Raw genomic sequence first — 20,145 nt, forward strand, 5'->3', positions numbered from 1 at the left:
GCAAAATCCCTGGGACAAGGGCCACTGTGTGTATGACACAATCTGCCCGTGTACCCAGTGGGACTGAAGTGGGAAAACTGAGTCATTCGTGATGTTAATTTTATTAAAAACATACACAGACACCTGGTAGGATGGCCCAGTGGGTAAGGGCCCCTTGCTGCCAAGCCTAATGATCTAAATCTGGTCCCCAGAACTCCCGTTGTGGAAAGAGAGAACTGACTCCCACGGGCTGTCCTCTGACCTCCACACACGTGCCGTGGCATGTGCAGTAACTAAACAAGCATTAACACACACCGATTTTCTAATGAGCGGGAGAAAGAAAGGGTGTGGGCTTGGGTGAATGGGGAAGTGGGGAGGACCTGTGAGGGGCTGAGGAAGGGAAAACAGTGGACAGAAAATAATGCATGAAAAAAAACCCCCTATTTTCAATACACAAAAAGAACATGGTTTAATTGTACAAGGAGGAAGGAGTATGAGGAAATAAAAACACTTATTAAAGACATCTGCAGAACACCACCCGGAAGTGACCGGAGCGTTACATTTTTAGCAGATCTGTGGCAAACACATTGTGTCACTCACTGAGGCATACAGCTGAGAATGCTGGGCCATGCAGGCACGCTTGGAAGATGCCTCACCCCATCCCTCCATCTTTCTAGCATCCGTGGATCCAAAGGGCTGGCGGGCAGGAAGGAGAGGTGACTGAGGCAGGCTGGGTGCTGCAAAAGAGACGGGGCACCAAGGGCCTCAGTTTGCTCAGAAACGAAGAGGGCATTCCCAGGATTGGAGGCTTGTGGTGTTAAGGAAAGAAGGTCTCAGGAAAGCCAGGGCCGGTTACTACTTAGCCCTACTTGAGGGATAAAGGCCTTGTCTAGACTTTCGTGATTGTGCTTCATGGACAGGCTCTCCTGCTAGGGGACAGAGGGTTGACTAAGATTTCCCCTCCAGCTCTCAGCCTAAGGCTCAGAGGACAGGAGAGGAAGGAATGAAGGCAGACAGGCTGTCATCCCCTGAGAAAGGGCTCAGGGAAGTCTGGTTATAAGTCAGAGATACACAGTGGAGCCTCTAATACCTGCCTGCTGCTCCCCAAAGCCTGGGTTGCCCTCAGATTCTGCAAGACTCGGGCTTCCAAATCTGAAAAGTGCAGGCATTTGGTAGGAAAGGCACAGCCTTCTGGGCTTCCGCAGCTGGGATGCTGACCCTGCCTTCCTCTTCTCCACATGGACACTCTCCCTGCATCAGCATTGCTCAGCACCCCCTTCCAAAGACTGGGAGCAGAAGGGTGGGAGAAGGGTCCAGGACAGGCTGAACTAATGAGGAGGTGGAGGGGGGGGCAGGGCAATGGCAGGCATATCCCACCTGTGGTCTGGCCTATGCCTGAAGATGAGAAAACCCAGGGAGTGACGGAAGGCAGGAGGCAGAGTAACAGTCCATGGCGGGATAAAGATGTCCACGTTCTAACGCACGGACCCCACAATTACGCTGTGTTTTGTGGCAACGAAGGGCTGAGCTTGTTAATCAGTTTAATTTGAACTAGAGAGGCATCTGGGTCTGGTAGCATGAACCCATGGACTCAATTACTCAAGCGACTAAGGCTCAAGGGAATCTTAGAAAACATTTAAATTACATTGATTTGTCGGGAGAGTGGCCGTGCCACGGCGTGTGTGTAGAAATCAAAGGACAACTTGTAGGAGTTGGTGGGTCCTGGGGCTAAAAGTTAGGTTGTCAGGCTCAGGGTTAAGTGCCTTTACCCAGTGAACCTCTGCATTCAATTCATCCTGCTCAGGGCTATCTTAAGGTCAAGATGTGCTTGGGCTACTCGGTGAGTTCAAGGCAGTCTGAACTGATATAGCAAGACCGGATCTCAAACTTTAAAGGTTATAAGTTCCATTTATTTATTTATTTATTTATTTATTTATTTATTTATTTATTTATTTATTTATTTAATATGTGTGTGTGTATTTGTACTGGCGCGTGCATGCACGCACGCACGCACGCACGCACGCACGCACGTGTGGACATCTGTACTGAGGTGAGGGAAATCCTGGGTTTGACCCCTAGTACTAAAAACCAATACATGAATGGATGGATGGATGAATAAAAGAGAGACTACCCTGGATTATCTGGAGAGGTCCAGTGGTTATCACAGAGGTCTTCACTGAGAGGAGAGGTTCCAGGGTTTGAACATTCTAAGTCTGCTAAACTGCCATTAGTTATATTCCCAGTTTCCACAAGGGTTTTTGGTTTGTGTTATTTGTTTGTTTACCTGCTTGTTTGTTTATTGAGACAGGGTCTTACTACGTAGCCCTGCCTGTCCTAGAACTCACCAGGCTGGCCTCAAATTCACAGAGATCTGATTCCTGAGTACAGGGATTAAAGGCTTATACCACTATACTCAGCTGCCCACAGGGTTCTTAAGGGGAAAGAGAGAGGCAAGAGAGATGGACCCAGAGACATGACATTAAGTGAAAGACAGGACCATGTACTGCTGGTTGTGAAGATGGAGGAAGGCACCATGGAACCAAGGAATTCAGGAAGCCTCCACAAACTGGATGAGGGGGATTTAAAAAAAAGCTTTTTTATTTTGAAGTTGGGACTCACTCACTGTTCCATATGAAGCCCAGGCTGGCTTTCAACTCTTGAAAATCCTGTCTCAATCATTTGAGTGTTAGGATTACAGGTGTGTGTCGCCTTGCCCATTGACTGTCTACTAGAACCTCCCTGCTCATAACCCTGCAAGGCCTATTTTGTACATTGGACCTTCAGAAACATAAGGTGTGTGCTCTTCTAAGCCATCAAGTGCATGGACATTTCTTACAGCAATAACAGGAAACTGACACTCTTCAGAAGCTTCTAGAAGGGTCGTTGCAGCTCTACCAGGTCCCAGAGTCAGTATCACAGGACACACATGATACCACTCAAATGTACTCTGGGCTGGCTGGGGACCAGGGTGCCCTGCAGATGCAGAGACTTAGTGACAGATTCTGTCCCATCTGGGAGAATCCAAGCCTGGGACAGGCAGAGGATATCACCACTGCCTCTGCAGGCCACACCTACAGAAAACAGCCGCCTCCTGGATGCCTGCCGAGCCCTCAGTAACTCCAGAAGCTGGCTCTGCATTGTCTCTGGATGAGTATCTATAAGCTGAGGAACTCAAGATAGCCAGTCAGAACCCACGGTAGAGCCTGAGACCACACCCACTGGCAATGAAGAGTCTCAGGGCTTAGCTGTCCTCCCTGCAGGGGTCCAGTTTGGCTCAAGGAAAGCACTTAGAGGAAGTCACTGAGTTAGATACCAACCAGATCTGCATAAAGTCACTTAACTAGTTGTATGGCCTCACCAGTCTACTTGCCCTCGCTGGCAGCCTCAGCATCTTCATTCTTAAAGGGGAACTGATGGCTAACTTTGGTTGTTAATTGGACACACCTGGGAAGAAGAAATCGTAATTGAGAACGTGTCACTGTCAGATTGGCCTGTTTGTCAGAACCACCCATGGACAGGTGGTCCTGGGTTGGATCAGGAAGCAAGCAGGCTGAGCAAACCGCGGAAAGGAAGCCGGTAAGCTGTGTTCCTCTGTGATCTCTACTTTAGCTCCTGACCTGGCTTCCCTTGGTTGACAGTTGTAACCTGTAAGCCAAATAAAACCTTCCCTCCCTCAGTTGTTTGTGGTCAGCGTTTATCACAACTGAAAGCCAACCAGAACAGTGCGGAGAGGAGCAGCGCTTGTATCAGCGGCTCATAGCTGTGAGGCTCTGAGCGACCGGACTGCTGCAAGTCCACCTGCCTTTTGGGGTGTGTGTGTGTGTGTGTGTGTGTGTGTGTGTGTGTGTGTGTGTGTGTGTGTGTGGCGGGGGAATGATCAGCGCATCCTGAGGGGAAGGAAGGGCGAGTGCAAACTCATCAAAAGCACTTCTCACCCTTAGGCAGGAGGCTGTAGCCCGGTCTGTGAGAGCAGGGGTCTGTGAGAGCAGGGGCCGAGCGCCACCGCCTCTGCAGATCACACAGGATGCGGATGCGAGAGCCACCCTCGTCCCCACAGGATGTCCTGCTGGCTGGAGCTTTGCACCATGCGTGTTTGTTTTATTTACCACCCTGCTAACGGGGTCTCCCTATATTATCTCAGAACTGGTTTTGAACTCACAGTAATCCTCCTGCCTCAGCCTCCTGAATGATGGGATTGCAAGTGTGTGCTACAATGCCCGGCTCTTTCTCCCTCTTAAAGAATATTTTCTGTGCACTCATGAACTCTCCGCAACATGGATGCCCAAGCATGAAAGGCCTGCAAAGACCACACCACAAGGCACCACCCCTAGATGGAGAGCCGTGTGCAGTAAGTGGAAGGGAGAACCGGTCTCCTTTAGGGATGACCAAGTCCCCGGTCCTAGGTGGTCATGACCTAAATGCATGTAGATCATGTATTGGGGAGGGGGACAGGGACCGAGGGCATGAGAGGAACTGGTGAGGGGAGTGGAGGGTGAAAATGTAGTCAACTTGCACATGGAAGTCTCAAATAAAAAAGAAAACAATGCTTTCTAGCCTTCTTCTGCATTAAAAGCATCCCACAGCTGAGAAAAAACACAACATTTTACAGGGAAGAGAAGGGACTTGAAGCTGCAGTTAGTTGTAGCCTAGGGATTTCTGATGGCCTAGGATGACGGATGGCTTACAGATCCGGAAATGCAGCATAATACTTGTGGCAATTACCTCAGGGCCAGGGGTTAAAGGTGATTTTGTTCTTGGTGTTTGTTGCATTAACTTTTCCTGGGGTGATGAAAACAAACGCCTATTCAGCCTGTTCCCAACCTTGGGGTCACAGCCAGGACAGGAATTTCCTACTGGGAGGTTATAACCAGACTTGGGGAGTTCTGTGAGCTGGGTTCTGGCCTGGTATGGGCCCTAGCCCTAGGCTAGGCATTGGTCCTGAACATGACGCTCTGTTGCTGGGGAGATAAGATGCTGGGTGAGATGTGGATCCTTCACAGCTCTTTGCAGGGTTTGCCTTGCTTTCATCCAAGCTGCTCCCACCTCGGCTTCCAGGGGCTCCTCTAAGAATAGAGAAAATGGCGAACTCCTCCCCCAGGCCTTGATGCTGTTGACGTCTGCTCCTTGGCCTGCATCTCCCAGACATGGTCTGGGAGTCGCTGCCTCTTGGCCTTGGCCCACACTGCAGTCTGCACTTCTCCCAGCCCTACCCTTCCTTGAAGAACAAAGCCTGGCATGGCCGAAGCTGGTCTAGCCTGCTGGCCTGACTGACCTCTGCTTCCCCCTAACATGTGTGTAACAATAGCTGCCTCTGGTGGACTGTTAGCTTCAGGTCACACCACCAAAGTGCTCTTTCCTTCAACCTCAAGACTTCCCAGACTTGAATAGCAGCCCCCCCCCCCACTACCACCCAGTTCTGCAATGTGGTGATCCTATGCATTTTCAGATGCCTCTGAGGTATAGATTGTTAATTTGATTTCACTGATAAGTGAAGCTCCCAGAGGTTAAAGAACTCAGCCACGGAAGTCTCCAGAGAATTGTTTTGATTCTCCTTCCACTGCTTGCCTTCTAGGCTCCCCCCCCCCCCCCCCCCCCCCCGCAGGAAGGGTGTGTTCAAAGGTGAATATTCAGAGGACACCCATTGATGTCTGGCAGGGGATATCAGGGACTATCATGCAATCAGCAAGTCTGTTCAGAGGTCTGGGTGCTCTGGCAGGCAGGGACAAGTCCATTCGTTCACAGCTGTATTCCTGCACCAAGTAGTTCCTGGCACACAGTACATGCTCATTAAATGGTTGAAGTGATCCATCATCTGTTCAAATAACAAAATAACAAAGTGAATAATATTAATGTTGATGAAATGTATGCCACTAGCCAGCTGCCTCAGGGCTCCAGGATCTGTTGGAGGGTTACAACATGGAGTTTTACAACAAAATAATACCTAGACAAAGGCCATAAGAACATTAAAAGACATTCTTTCTTTTTTTTAAGATGTATTTATTTATTTTATGTGCATTGGTGTTTTGACTGCATGTATGTCTGTATGAGGATGCCAGATTCCCTGGATCTGGAGTTACAGACAGTTGTGAGCTGCCATGTGGGTGCTGGGGATTGAACCTGGGTCCTCTGGAAGAGTAGCCAGTGTTCTTCAGAAGGCTGGATAGATGGCTCAGTTGGTAAAGTGCTTGTAGCCCAAGCATGAGGTCCTGAGTTTGATTCCTATAACATACATAAAGAAATTCAGGTGGACCCTTGCAGTGAGGCAGAGATGGGCAGATTCCGAGGCTTGCTGGACAGCTAGCCTAGCTTCATAGGTGAGCTCCAGGTTCAGTGAGAGACTGTCTCAAAAACCAAGGCAGATGATGACCCAACATTGACCCCGGCTTCCACATACATGTGCACTCATGTGTACCCATATGTACACACACACACATTCAAATACCCGCACCCATACTACAAAGAAAAAAAAGAGGCTAGAGAGATGGCTTAATAACTGCTCTTGAGGACCAAGATTTGATTCTCAACACACCTATCAAGCAGCTCCTAACTACCTCTAACTCCAGCTCCAAGAGATCCAATGCCCTCTTCTGGCCTCTGCAGGCTCTGCACTCACATGCACATATCCACTCACAGGCACATACACAGAGTTAAAAATAAAAACAAAATCTCTTTAAAAAAAGAAAATAGGTGAGAAACAACTTTGACACTTTCTGCAGAGCTGGAGACCAAGCCAGCAACAGCCAATGATGACAATCCAAATATACCAGCAGCCAATGAAAAAATGGGAATCAACACTTGCCCACCCACATCTCTGGTTCTGCATGTTCAGAATCTATCTGGACTTGCCTGTTGCTTCTTCAGACTGAATAACCAGTGTGAAGAGCCATGCACACTGGAATTGCAGAAACTAAAGGAACACGAACTTATGAACACTTGCCAGGGCTTCCTGTGTAAGAAGTGTAAGGATTCTGTCCTTAATTACGTCATCAACCTTCAACGGCATCCCAGCCTAAAAAGTGGGTGCACCCACTGTGCGTCCCTCTCTTTCCTTTCCACTCCTTCCTTCCGTCTGTCTGTCTTCTCTCTCCCTCTCTCTTCCCCTCTCTCCCAGTAAAGCTCTAAAAAGGTAACCACGGCTGTGATTCTTCCGATCAACACTCTCCTCCATCAGCATGGCTGCCGTGGGCATGGCCAGCCATGAGCTCCGTCGTTTAACCAACAAGAAGGGCCCTTGGGGAAAAGCCCTGGGCATCACCAAGGAAGTTGGCTCCAAGGATATGGTATGATATCCCTACCAGGATACCATACCATAGACAGGGCCCTCCCGAGAACCAGGGGGCCCAGCGGGCAGCCTGTGAAGCAGGGCTCTAATGACGCTGTGCTCTGCAGCCTCCGCTACCTACTACCTACCTCACTCAACTGAGTTTGTTAAGTATGACACAGGGTCTTGCCAAGACGGGAGATGAGGATGCAGTAAACAAGGTCTGTAACATTAGGGACTATCGGGCCACTAGGGCTGAGCTGGGAAGGCCTTGGCTTCCTCACTAAGTATCCCTTAAGCTCCAGCATCAGTCACTGCTCCTGGCTGCTTACTTCTTCCTTGAGATCAGGCGTCTGGCAGAGTGAATGAGGCGTCTGTGAAGGAGGGGGGAGACTCCTTAGGGATACTTGGCCGAGATGGCTGCGGGGGGCACAGTGGGGACAGCACCCCAGGTTGGGTCATTTGCATGAATTCCTCTCTCTCTTCAAGTCCCCTGAAGTACAGCCAGGCCTTGGTCAAGAAGACAGTGGTTTGGGGCATTTGTTCCCCACTCGTGGTACTATTAGACAGGGCTGGGGGGTGGACCCTGGAAGGCAAGTCAATAGGAGCAGGCTTTTGAAGGTTAGGGCCCAGCCCCTAGTGCTGGCCACTCTTTGCTTCCTGCTCTGCCCCAACCATACACCCCTGTCACAGTTCCAAAGGGTGGACTGAAATCCCTTTGAAACTGTGAGCCAAAAGAAGTCTTACTGGCCTGAAGTTGTTCCCTTCAGCTATTTAGGTCACAGGGTGGCAGAAGCAATTCACAGAGCTATGGTTTCCTCCAGGCCCCATTCCCACACCACAGATGGCTCCCGGCTACGTAACACGTTAAAGGCGTCTTTCCTCCTCACTTTCTGCGGGGCCAGGCACTGAAAGGGCTGGAAAGGCACAGGATACACCAACACCAGGCTCTCAGCACAAAGGAGATTTGCCCCAGAGGGACAGAGGGCTGGGATAAGAGACAAAGACAGGAGATAGAGGATGAGGGAGAAGAGGAAGGGAACCGGGGAGAGGTGGGGAGAGGGTATTTGTCCTGGAGGGACAAGGACTGCCTCTGGAGATAGAGAGGAGACAGATGTGGGACATAGGAAAATGGCAGATTATAAAGGGAAAAGGGGAAATCTCATGTTAGGATGAAGTGGTTTGTTTTGACAGCGCTTGTTAATTAGGGCAGCCAAAGGGGTTTGTTTGGTTGTTTTTTGGGTTTTTTTTGTTTGTTTGTTTGTTTGTTTTTTCGAGACAGGGTTTCTCTGTGTAGCTTTGGAGCCTGTCCTGGAACTCCCTCTGTAGACCAGGCTGGCCTCAAACTCAGAGATCCACTGGCTCTGCCTCCCAAGTGCTGGAATTAAAGGTGTGTGCCACCACCGCCTGGCCAAAAGGGGGCTTTTAATTTCTGGGCTTTGATAGCTGGACCTTGGTAGTCAGCCTCAGGAGGAGGAAGTGGCCAAATAAGGGACTAGACCTTGGTGGCCAGCTTCAGGAATGTCACCTAACAGTTTACCATGCTCAGGTTAACTAGAGCCCTTCACTTTCCATAGTGGTCTTTATCTTCCGGTGTCAGTCACAGCTGTGCCACAGCAATCGGTGTGGCACCAAAAATGTCCTCCCAAGAGGTGCAGCGTTATGTGAAACCACGAGAGTCTGTTAAAGGATCTCAAGTATAAAAGGGGGATAATACACTCACTGATGTTGTTCTGCCCAGGGAAACCACGAGAGTCTGTTAAAGGATCTCAAGTATAAAAGGGGGATAATACACTCACTGATGTCGTTCTGCCCAGGGGAGATGGGGACCAACAGCAAGCTCTCCGCGCCACCGCTGCCTGACCGGGCCCTCACCACCCAAGAGCGCTTGACTCCTCTCTTTCAGTTCTTAAGGGGTCATGTACACAGACAAAGCCACACCCAGCTTGTACCCCAAAGCCATTGGCTGAATGGAATGAATTCCCACAACAGTGCAGTGTGGGATAGGCCTGTGGCTGCACTGTCCACCACGGCGCTGTTGAGGGCAACAAGAGAGTCATACACACCTGCTCCTTCCTTCCGTGCTCCACCTCCTTTCCTCCCTCTCCTCCTTCTACAGGGTCTCATGTAGCCCAGGCTGGCCTCCAACTTGCTATGTATCCAAGAATGGCCTTGAACTACCAAACTTCCTGTCTCTACTTCCCAAGTGCTAGGATTACAGGCACGGGACACCTGTAGGTGTAGGGCTGGAGTTTGAACCCAGGCCTTTATGAATGATAGGTAAGCATTCTACAAACTGAGCTACATCCTCAGCTCACTTGCTAATTTATTTATCTATCTACCTGTTGCATGCACAGGGGGTCATACTTCTGCTATGGAGTGCATGTGGATGTCAGAAGACAATTGTGGGAATTGGTTCTCTCTGGCTATCATGTGTGTTAACTGGGCATTGAACCCAGATCATCAGGCATGGAGGCCAGCCCTTTTGCTTGCCGAGCCCTATCATCAGCCCTGCTTTTTATTTCCTATGGTGAGAAAGTTATATGCATAAAAACATATAAAACGTATGTTCTGTTTAACAGATAACCATAAGGCAAATCTCTACATTAACACCACCAGGAGCAAGAGATGATAACCCAATCACCGACCTCCAAAATCCCCCATGTGCACCCATTCATCACAGCCCTGGCTCTCCTCTGTGACACAGATGTTCATTTCCATCCTTTGTGTGTTTGCTTTCTACAGCCCAGTGTCGCCACAGATAAACTTTTGGAGAAAAACATATTGTATATATTTTGTTGATCATTCCCTGGGTAAGAGTCAGTGATCATTACGGTATTACGTGATGGTATGCTACTACTTGTCTCTGTGGCTCCCGCTGTCACCGCAAGAATGATGCCCGGTCTCTCTGGGCTCTTTTGCGGTCCACAGGCTTTTGGATTATTGTTTGTTTACTTGTCTTTGAGACAGGGTCTCATGTAGCCTAAGCTGACTTCAAACTTAGCATGCACTCCAGCCTGGCCTTTAACTCTTTTTTTTTTTTTTTTTCCGAGACAGGGTTTCTCTGTGTAGCTTTGCGCCTTTCCTGGAGCTCACTTGGTAGCCCAGGCTGGCCTCGAACTCACCGAGATCCGCCTGGCTCTGCCTCCCGGGTACTGGGATTAAAGGCGTGCGCCACCACCGCCCGGCTTGCCTTTAACTCTTGATCTTCCTTGCTTCCATCTGTGAGATCATGAGATCACAGACATGTGTCACCATGCTTGGTGACATTTCAGATCCTTTCTCTGCTTTGTAGATGTTGTGTAACAGCTTCCCCTAGATTGAAACATTCCATCCTGCAGGGAAGCTCCTTGGGCAGGAAGGTAAACAATTCAAAACAGCTTCAGGAAGTCCCCGAAACTGGTCAGATTCACTAGGTCCCTCCCCGCCAGAGCTGACAATAAATGCTGAGAGTCTCTCTCAGAGGGAAGAAAGCTGAGCAACAGCCATTGACCGATATATCCACCAGCATCATCAATGAGATGATGCCTGAATGAGGTGTAGAGTAACTGAGCCACCTGGAAAGGACCCTCTCCAGCCTGCTGAGTTGCCTGCAGGCTGTGCAGTGTGCTCCAGGCTCCCAGCTTTGTGAGCTGTCACCCATGCTGGGGTGGGCGTTGGCAATGCAACCATCCTTGAGTCATTTCTGCTCCTGTAAGTAACCCACACCCATATTCCTGTAAGTAACCCCAGGCGCTCATGGTTCACGAAGTCAGATATTGGTGTTGTCCAAATTTTGGTCTGTCACGGGCTCTCTCTCTGGGGAGACATGTGGGTGTGTTGCTTCTCCCCAGGAAAAGTTTTGTCTCACAGCCGTGGATGTGCTGGGGTACAGCGGTCGGACCACTGCAAGAAAAGACTGAGTGAGACTTTGGGACAATAAGGTATTTGTACTTCCACCTTAAATTTTTTGCTTTGCATTTATTTATTTTTTGGCAGGGGGTAAGGGAACATGGCACAGCAGACATGTGGAGGTCAGAGGACAAGTTGTGGGGGTCGTTTTTCTCCTACCATGTAGGTACCAGGTAGAGAACTTGCCATCAGGCTTGGTGGCAGGTGCCTTTACCCAGTGAGCCATCTCACCAGGCCCCAACTTCTTAAAAAAAAAAAAAGAAGGACAAAAACAAAAGATTTGTGTATGTGTGTGTATACACGCATGTGTGTGCATGTATCCACAGAGTCCAGAAGAGAGTGCCAGATGCCTTGGAGCTGGAGTTACAGGAAGTCACCCTCTGTGGGGGCTGAGAACGAATTCCACTCCTCTGCAGGAGCAGCAAGTGCCCCTAACCACTGAGCCACCCACTCAGCCCCCCCTCATCTTTACTTTTAATCTAGGAAATGTTCCTCAGGGAGGTGGGGCTGTAACTCCGAAGTGTCATCCGGGCAGAGGAGAAGCATATGGCCTCCTCTTACAATTTGACTTTCTACCGTCTGAACCCTTTGGCCTGGCCAGTCCTGTTCCCTCTGGCCCCCACAGGCTAGCACCCTCGACAGCAGCCTTCTCTCTGCTCCTCACACTGGTGGTGCAGTTGGGTGGGGTGGGAAGAAATTCAGAAGAGGAAGTGGAAACCGAACACCAGAGCCACAACGAAGTCTGGTTCTCAAGCCCCAGTGTTTGAACTGCATACTCTCTGGAGGACCACACGAGACTCTTGGGGAGCCTGTTGGGGGCGTGCCCAGGCCACCTTGCTGAGGTATGCAGCCAGACAATCCACTGCTTGGCACCGGGTTCCCCAGGCATCTGTCACATGGGCAATCCTCACCTCAGTCCCCCATGTCACAACCCTGGGTCTGAGCCAGAGACCTTGGGTGCCTTCAGTACAGTGCAGTGGCTAACAGCCTGGGATCTGGACCTGTCGAAACTGAGATTAAAGTGTGACTTATTAGTGGCATAGCTCCGGGTTAGTCCCTGACTCTCTGCAGCCTCGGCTTCTGCATAAAAGAGAATTTTTACTGAGAGAATCCACGGCTATAACAGGTAGAAGGAGCCTAGCTGAGTGCCTGGCACAGAGGAAGACTGAGCAGAGCCAAAATGGAAACTAGGGTGGAGACCGTGGTGGGACCTCGGGCAGAGGGCTTGCCCTGGCAAGTTGGGGCCCGGCCACTACACAGATGGTGCTGGTCGGGTGCTGTGTGAGGACTCCAGTGGACTCTGAAACTCACACAGCCAGGCAGTCCTGCCCCACCCCTGCCTGTCCACCTTTGTTCAGAACACTGCCCCTCTCTACGGGACTCTGCAGGGCAGACAGAGGAACCTCTGTGCATGGAGGAACACCAGCCCGCCCCTGAGTTGCCTCCAGGAGGCCGCACTGGTGGACGGCGGCGGCCGTGGCAGCCAATGGGCAGTGAAGACTGTTGCTAGGGTCACTGTGAACCTTCTTTGGTGACATGGCGCTGACCCCGCGTTTACCTCCGAGAACCCTGAGAAACGCCGACCACAGCTGTGAAATATGAACATCTCAAAACCACAGCTGCATTTCCTCTGAGAAAAGATTCGGCTCTCCCCCTTTTCCTTCCCTTCTCTCCCTGGATGCCATGGAGACCTGTGAATCTCAAGACAGAAAAGCCTGCGGCCTGCGGCCTGCTGCAGCCTCATAGTGAGCAGGCGTGACCATAGTGAGCCGAGGCTACCACATGGCTGCTCTCAAGCCCAGCCCCAGCAAGGACCGAGCTTCTATCACCACCATGGCAGCTGCGCCTCTGTGCCCTCTCCCTGCCCGCACCACAAAGACACCCAAAGGGCCTGCTCCTTGCCCCAGCCCCACTTCCTGCAGTCTCGGGAAGCCTACTGGTGGGAGGGGGATGAGGAGGATGCAGGCAGGGAGGGAGGAAGTGGGCCTGGTCTGCGGGCCCTCACCATCTGCTTCACTGCAGCCTGGGCAAGCCCGCAGTTCAAATGGCTGGCACGTTCAGTTTATCCTGTTCCTCTGGTACAACTTGTAGCCTAACGTTAAATGGGGCTGTGGTCCTACCCCAAAGGGGAGAGGGAAGATGGGCTGGCGTCCACAGGTCCCTCACCTTTTTGCACTGCTTTGTGTTTTTGGGAGCTGTGCTTCACACACACACACACACACACACACACACACACACACACACACACACTGTAATAAAAAAATTATTTAAAAAAAAAATCAGTTATGTTCCCAGCCTTCAGCTCCTAATCCTCAGGAAGAAAGTGGCTTTTCTTTTCTGGTCCTTCTGGGGTCAGGTGTCCTTGTGTATATGGGACGGGCTGTGTGAAGCCCAGCTGTATAGGGCACAAAGACAGGGCTATGTTGGGTGTGCCACCGGTGGTCTACCCCTGCGGCCACCTCCTGCGACTAAACCTATAATCCTGTACATACTGGAGACAGTCCCAAGTATTCCATGAGCTGGGGCTGGGAACTGGGGACAGCCGATCTGGGGTATCTGCCACCACCAGCGTCAGAGGAAGGTGCTCGGAGGGCCTGAGAAGGGGTGTGGACACTGGGGTCCCTGAGGCAGGCAGTCCTGAGGGAGCATCGTCAGTTCTGTACATAGCTGAGTGTGTACTTGCTGCATGCAAGGTACTATTATTCTACACCTTGGGGACACAGTGTAAGCCACACAGACCAAGTCTGAGCCTCAGAGATGTCCAGTGGAAGAGGCAGACGTTAGGCCTATTACCATAAAGACAGCAAATACAGGGTTAGCTGAGGGTCAAGTTTCGGGAGTCTTAACCCAAGGGGTGTGTAGGTTTGGGGGGATTTGGGCTGCTCTTCCCTGAGGAGGAGACATTTCAGGTGAGGCGAGGGGCAGGGTGGAGACAGCAGTGGGGTCTGTTTGTGGCTCCCCCTCACTGGATTCTCCCCTGTATTCTAATTTCTTCAGGGAAATCTGCTGCCTGCAGGAACGCTGACCTCCTGGAACCATCCAGTGTATGTACACTGGAGCCCATGTGTATCTGTAGGGGTGGGGTGAGAGGAGAAGAGAGCCCAAGATTTCTGATCTTTGACCCTCAGTTAAATTGTGTGAGCAAGCACCTCCTCCTTCCTCGTGGGGGAGTCCCCCTCAAGTACGGCTGGAAAGAGTCTGCACGTGAAGACATGTTACGTACTGACACCTCCTGCCCTCAGTAAACAGGCCTCTTTCTCCCTCAGGGACTCTCCTGTGGAAAAGAAACCCTGGCGCCTCCGAGGGACGTGAGGCTGTGATTTCCAGTTTTATTTTCCAGTTTTATTTTCCAGTTTCAATTTAGAAGCAGCTCTGCCAGCTTCCTAATTGCCCTGGTCCCCAGGGCTTCAGAGAAGCTGTAGAGCAGGAAGCTGTGCGGCCAGCACCCTCCTCCCGCGGGTCCTCGAGGGCAGGCAGGGCCAGAATTCTGTGTGGGGGTGCTGGGAAGCTGCAGACTCCTGGTCTCTGAGTTGGGATCCTTCGGCGATTCTCATCTGGACTATGGGGACCCCGAAGGCAGTCTGAGGGCATCCAAGACAGCTGGAGCACACCAACATGGCCTGAACCAGCTCCATGGCACTTTCTAGTACAAATGTTCATGAAAGGGGGTCTCTGTTCAGCACCCCATCCTTCCCCGCCTGACCTTTGACCCTCAGTTAAATTGTGTGAGGAAGCACCTCCTTCCTCATGGGGGAGTCCAGGCAGGCCATGGGCGACAAGGCAGTCCTTTAGAGATAAAACTCAGCCGTTTTTTAGAGACTCCAGGAAGCTTCTTCCTCCTGCCTCAGTTTCCCTTTCAGCTGCTAAAATAGAATGGGGAGCATTGGGAACAAAAACAAGTCCAGAAGATCCTGCTAAAGGCTGCCAAGGCTCTCTCCCCGTCACTGTCATTTACGTGACATTCTTAGCCTGATTCTAACCTGGCTTGAGGACACTTCATCTCCGCTCCCCACCCTGTTTGAGAACATGTGGGGTGGGTCTCCCATGCACCCTTGCCCTGGTTTGATCTTGGAGAGAGCAGGTGGACAGGTCCTCAGGCAGCCTGGCAGATGTAAGCACCCCTAATCTCTAGGGCAAATTTGTTCTTCGGTGCTTCTAGTATCAGGCTTTGATCAATCATTAATCAAAGTTGCAATAAAAAGATAATCCTCTCAGGGCTGGGCTGTAAAGCTCCTGACTGCAAGGTTAAATAAGGCCTTCTCTGGAGGCCTCCCAGTCAAAAGAGAAGGGCCACGTGTCTGTGGCTGCTGGAGAAGACAAACAGCAGCTCTGTCTCTACTGGGTGGGCATACAGGTCAGCTCTCTCGTTGGCTGTGGTGTCTTGTTTTACCTTTTCTTTGCTGATGACGACGTTAGAGATGTCTTGAATCCAAGACCAGGTGACCAAGCCGAGGAAGGGGGCTACAGTTGGGCTCAACTGTGACCTTGGGGTACTACTCCCAGCCCCCCCAGAGGCCCATGGTGGAGGAGCATGGCATTTGACTCACTCAAGTGCAGAAGAAGGCCTCAGGAGAGGAGGCCCAGAGGAAGTAGCTGCAAAAGGGGTCAGAGACCCCGCAACTCATTTCGGAGGCAGAGGCTGGCCTGCCGCTGGAGAAGGGAGGTCCTGTTTCCTGACAGGCTGGAGAAGCGGATCTTGTCAGGGATAGTGCGAGGCTCAGCATCGTGTCCCAGAAGCAGGTGCTCCGAGGCAGGGGCTGGAGGGACCTGAGTAAGCTCACCTCTTTCCGTCCCTTCCCGTGTGTTACTGGTCCACTCTGCAGCACAGTTTTAGGCACAGCAAAGAAAGGAGCATTTTCAGAGAAGCACGGCCCAGGATATGGGTAGAGCAGAATCAGTGGGAGAAATCTCTCAAGAGATCGATGCCATCCAGATTAATAGATCCAGTTCTGGGTGGCTCCAAGGGAGGAGGCAGCACTGGGGGACAGCTGGGGGACAGGATGAGGAGATTCTTCCTTTAGGTTCAGTATGGCCTCTGAACACACACACTCTCTCTCTCTCTCCCTCCCTGAAAGAACAGAAAGATACTGAAATTTTAAAAGTGGCTCTGTTTAGTGCTTGAGAATGATTTTAAGTCCCCGCCTCCCCGTGTTTACTGATAGTTTCTAAAATCTCTAACATATACACATTCCTTTTTGTGGTAAAATATAATGATAGGTATCACTACATTTACTCACTTGCCATGACAGAATATCAGACAAAAGCAACTTCAGGGAGAAAGGCTGGGGCTGGAGAGATGGCTCAGTGGTTAAGAGCACTGACTGCTCTTCCAAAGGACCCAGGTTCAATTCCCAGCACCCACATGGCAGCTCACAACTGTCTGTAACTCCAGTTCCAGGGAACCTGGCACCTTCACACCAGTGCACATAAAAGAAATTTAAATAAATTATTTTTTTAAAAAAGGGAGAAAGGCTAACTGTGGCTCACAGTTTGAGGGTACACATCATGATGGGAAGGCACAGCAATGGGAACTTTAGGCAGCTGGTCACTTTGCACCCACACTCAGGAAGAAGACAGCCATGCATCCTGATGCTCAGCTCTCTTTCTATTATCCGGTCTAGGACCTACCTCACCCCTGGGATGATGCCACTGGCATTTAGGATGGGTCTTCCTGCCTTAATTAGCCTAATCTAGGAAGTGCCTCACAGACGAGCCCAGAGGGTTGTTTTCCTCATTACTCTAAATCCCATCAAGTTGACAACCACGATAACCATCACAGTAGTTGTGATCACGCTTTGTTTTGTTTGAGACAGGTCTAACTAGCTCAGGCTGGTCTAGAACTCCCTAGGTAGCTCAGAATTATCCTGCCCCCACCTCCCAAGTGCTGGCATCTGCTTGGTCATTGTAACCATTTCAAGAGTATGGTTTCTAAGGTGTTACATATAAAGATACAAAGATATAACCATCTTTAGAATGTTTCCACCATCCCGGGAAACTGGAATCCCCATAAATCATGAGCTCCCCACTTTCCCCTCCTTCTAGTCCTGGCAAGCACCCTTCTACTTTCTGTCTCTTTGAAGGTGACTCTCCTAAGTAGCTCATATTAGTGGCATGATATAAAATGTGTCCTTGAGCATCTGGCTTGTTTTACTTGGTGTACGGTCTTCAAGATGTTCATGGTCAGAAAACAATAACCTAAAATATGCTGATTCAGATTTCCAACCCAGAGCACTGGGGGTGGGGGATGGAGGGAGGGAAGAAACTTCAGGGAGGGGAAGGGCTATCCTTCCTACCATCTGTAGATCTGATCCAGCAAAGGACACAATGCCTTCAAATCTTTGGACTGACTTTTCATTAACTTGAAAAAGATTAAACTCATACTTGACTGAAAATCAAATATGGCACCGAGAACCCAGAGGGACTTCGTTGCAGCCCACATCTGTTTTCAGGGCTCATTCTCCCTCATAAAAACAATATGGTTACCCTGTCTTGAAAACCAAGAAAAAAACAAAACAAAACAAAAAAAAACCCAAAACCACCACCACCAACAAAAACCTTACACAACAAACAAACAAACAAACAAACAAACCAACTTGGTCTATCCCACTAAAATGCTTGTAATCACTTTCCATCGCCCCTGCAAAAGAGCAAATTCCTGGGGCTCCGGGGTAGAACACATAGTCTTTCTGATGCCCTAGTACGTGCGCACACGCACATACATACACACACACACACACACACACACACACACACAGGGTTGGGTGTATAAGTTCCTGATTGTCACTGGGCCACTGGGTGACCCACTCTTTTGCGAGTCCCTCGTATTTATGCAGGCTGTTGACTTTGTATGCCTTTTGTTTCATTAACTGTCAGTTCCACTAGATTTAAGTACTGAACCTTCAGAGGGAACCTCTGTACTTCATCACAAAGGTTCTTCCTCTACCTGTTGCAGCAGGCATCAGAATTCTATGGTCTGCCCACTCCTCTGTCAATAAATGGGCATGTGTTGTCTCTGCCCTTTGGCTGGGGTAAATAATGCTGCTACAAGCACTGGTGAGTAGGGGCACTTGGATCTTGATGGTTCTCCAAAGGTCCAGGTGCTGAACGCTTGGTCACTGACCTAAGGCACCACTGAGAGGAAGAGAGCTCACTGGAGATGAGCCCATGAAGGAGATGCTGGGACTCTGGCCGCTCTTTCTCTTATGTCTGCTTCTCCAAGGACACAGCAGCTCACTCCGCCATCCACCTTCTGTTCTCCTTCATCACGAGCCCAAAGGCCACGGTGCTGGATGACCATGGGCTGAAGCCTCTAAAATGCTGAGCTGAATGGTTTTTTTCTTTAGGTTGATTACCTCAGGTGTTTTGTTATAGTGATGGCAAGCCGACAAATACAACAAAAATCTCGTCAGCCCCTGCTTTCATTTCTTCCTTTCTTTCTTTCCTCCCTCCCTCCCTCCTTCCTTCCTTCTTTTCAGAGCTGAGGACCGAACCCAGGGCCTAGCAAGCGTTCTACCACTGAGCTAAATCCCCAACCCCAAAGGAGAAAGAAACGATTTTTTTATTTTGTTTTTCTCGACAGGTTTTCTCTGTATAGTTTTTTTTGGTACCTGTCCTGGATCTCTCTCTGTAGACCAGGCTGGCCTTGAACTCACAGAGCTCCACCTGCCTCTGCCTCCCTGAGTGCTGGGATTAAAGGCATTTGCCACCACTGCCCAGCTCTGCTTTCATTTCTTTTGGCTGCATTGATAGATGCAGCGGGGCTGGATGCTATGGTAGTTTTTCTTTTTCTTTCTTTCTTTTTTTTTTTAATGAATGTATAAGGTACTAGAGACTGTGGCAGTTTGAACGAGGTGACCCCATAGGCTCATAAATTTGAATGTTTGGTTCCAAGTTGGTGGTCTGTTTAAGAAGGACTAGGAGTGTAGTTCTTTCCTTTTTACTCTAGGACTCTTTGGCTCTTGCTCTTTATTCTTTGGGGGCCTGCTACCCAGTTCCCAAATAAATTACACAGAGACTTAATTCTTTCTAATGAATGCTCGGCCTTAGCTTGGCTTGTTTCTAGCCAGCTTTTCTTAAATTATCCTGTCTAACTTTTGCCTTTCTCTATTCCTGTATACCTTTCTTTACTTCGTACTCCATGTCTTGCTGTGTAGCTGGGTGACTGGCCCCTCGGTCCTCCTCTCCTTCTCCTTCTTTCGCTCCTCTATCTCCTCCCAGATTTCTCCTATTTATTCTCTCTACCTGCCAGCCCTGCCTATCCCTTCTCCTGCCTTTCTATTGGCCATTCAGCTCTTTATTAGACCAATCAGGTGTTTTAGGCAGGCACAGTAACACAGCTTCACAGAGTCAAACAAATGCAACATGAAAGAATGCAACACATCTTTGCATCATTAAACAAATGTTCCACAGCATAAACATAACTAACATTCTACAACATAGGAGTGTGGCCTTGTCACTGGGCTTGGGCTTAGGTTTCAAAAGGGCCCAGTCTCTGCCTGCCTGTCTGTCTGTGTCTCTTTCTCTCCCTTCTTCCAGCTTGTGGATATGACATACCCCGTCGCTGCTGCTCCAGGGCCATGCCTGCATGCTTCCTGCCTTGCTCTTTGCCATGATGGCCAAGGACTCACCCTTCAACACTGTAAGGGAGCCCCAGTTAAATGCTTTCTTTTATAAGTTGCCATGGTCATGGTGTGTCTTCACAGCCATAGATCAGTGGCAAAGACACCAACAAAGGGTCTTAGTGATTCTCCCCCCCAAATACTCCCACCCCTGATTGTTTCTTAGTACCCTCCCCGACTGGGTCTCTGGGTCTCCCATGTTCCACGTGTCTTTCTGCCACTTCCCATCCCTCTTCATCACCCACTGTCCCCCTCTCTTGGTCTCCTTAAGACCTGCCATTATGTTTCCCATAGTGGCCATACTTCCAGTTTCTTGCCAGTGCTTGTTTTCTATTTTGTGGATAACAACCCTTCTGAAAACTGAAGTAGCATCTTCTTATGGGTTTGATTTGCATG

The 20,145-nt window shown here is 49.9% G+C and overlaps 1 long non-coding RNA gene across 4 annotated transcripts in view; it reads right to left on the minus strand.

The window, feature by feature from the left end:
• Positions 1-5,584: 5,584 nt before the first annotated feature.
• Positions 5,585-20,145, minus strand: part of LOC121831789 (uncharacterized) — a 69,209-nt gene continuing 54,648 nt past the window's right edge. For 2 of the 4 annotated variants that reach the window (XR_013053283.1, XR_006075368.2), the window contains one exon: positions 14,447-16,199. This is a non-coding gene — a long non-coding RNA (uncharacterized LOC121831789). Of the gene's footprint in view, positions 5,792-5,844; positions 6,199-14,446; positions 16,200-20,145 lie in introns of those variants that run through there. The other 2 variants (XR_013053282.1, XR_013053280.1) reach the window with 2 other exon arrangements.

This window comes from Peromyscus maniculatus, chromosome 8, assembly GCF_049852395.1.
Source record: "Peromyscus maniculatus bairdii isolate BWxNUB_F1_BW_parent chromosome 8, HU_Pman_BW_mat_3.1, whole genome shotgun sequence".
Lineage (NCBI taxonomy): Eukaryota > Metazoa > Chordata > Mammalia > Rodentia > Cricetidae > Peromyscus > Peromyscus maniculatus.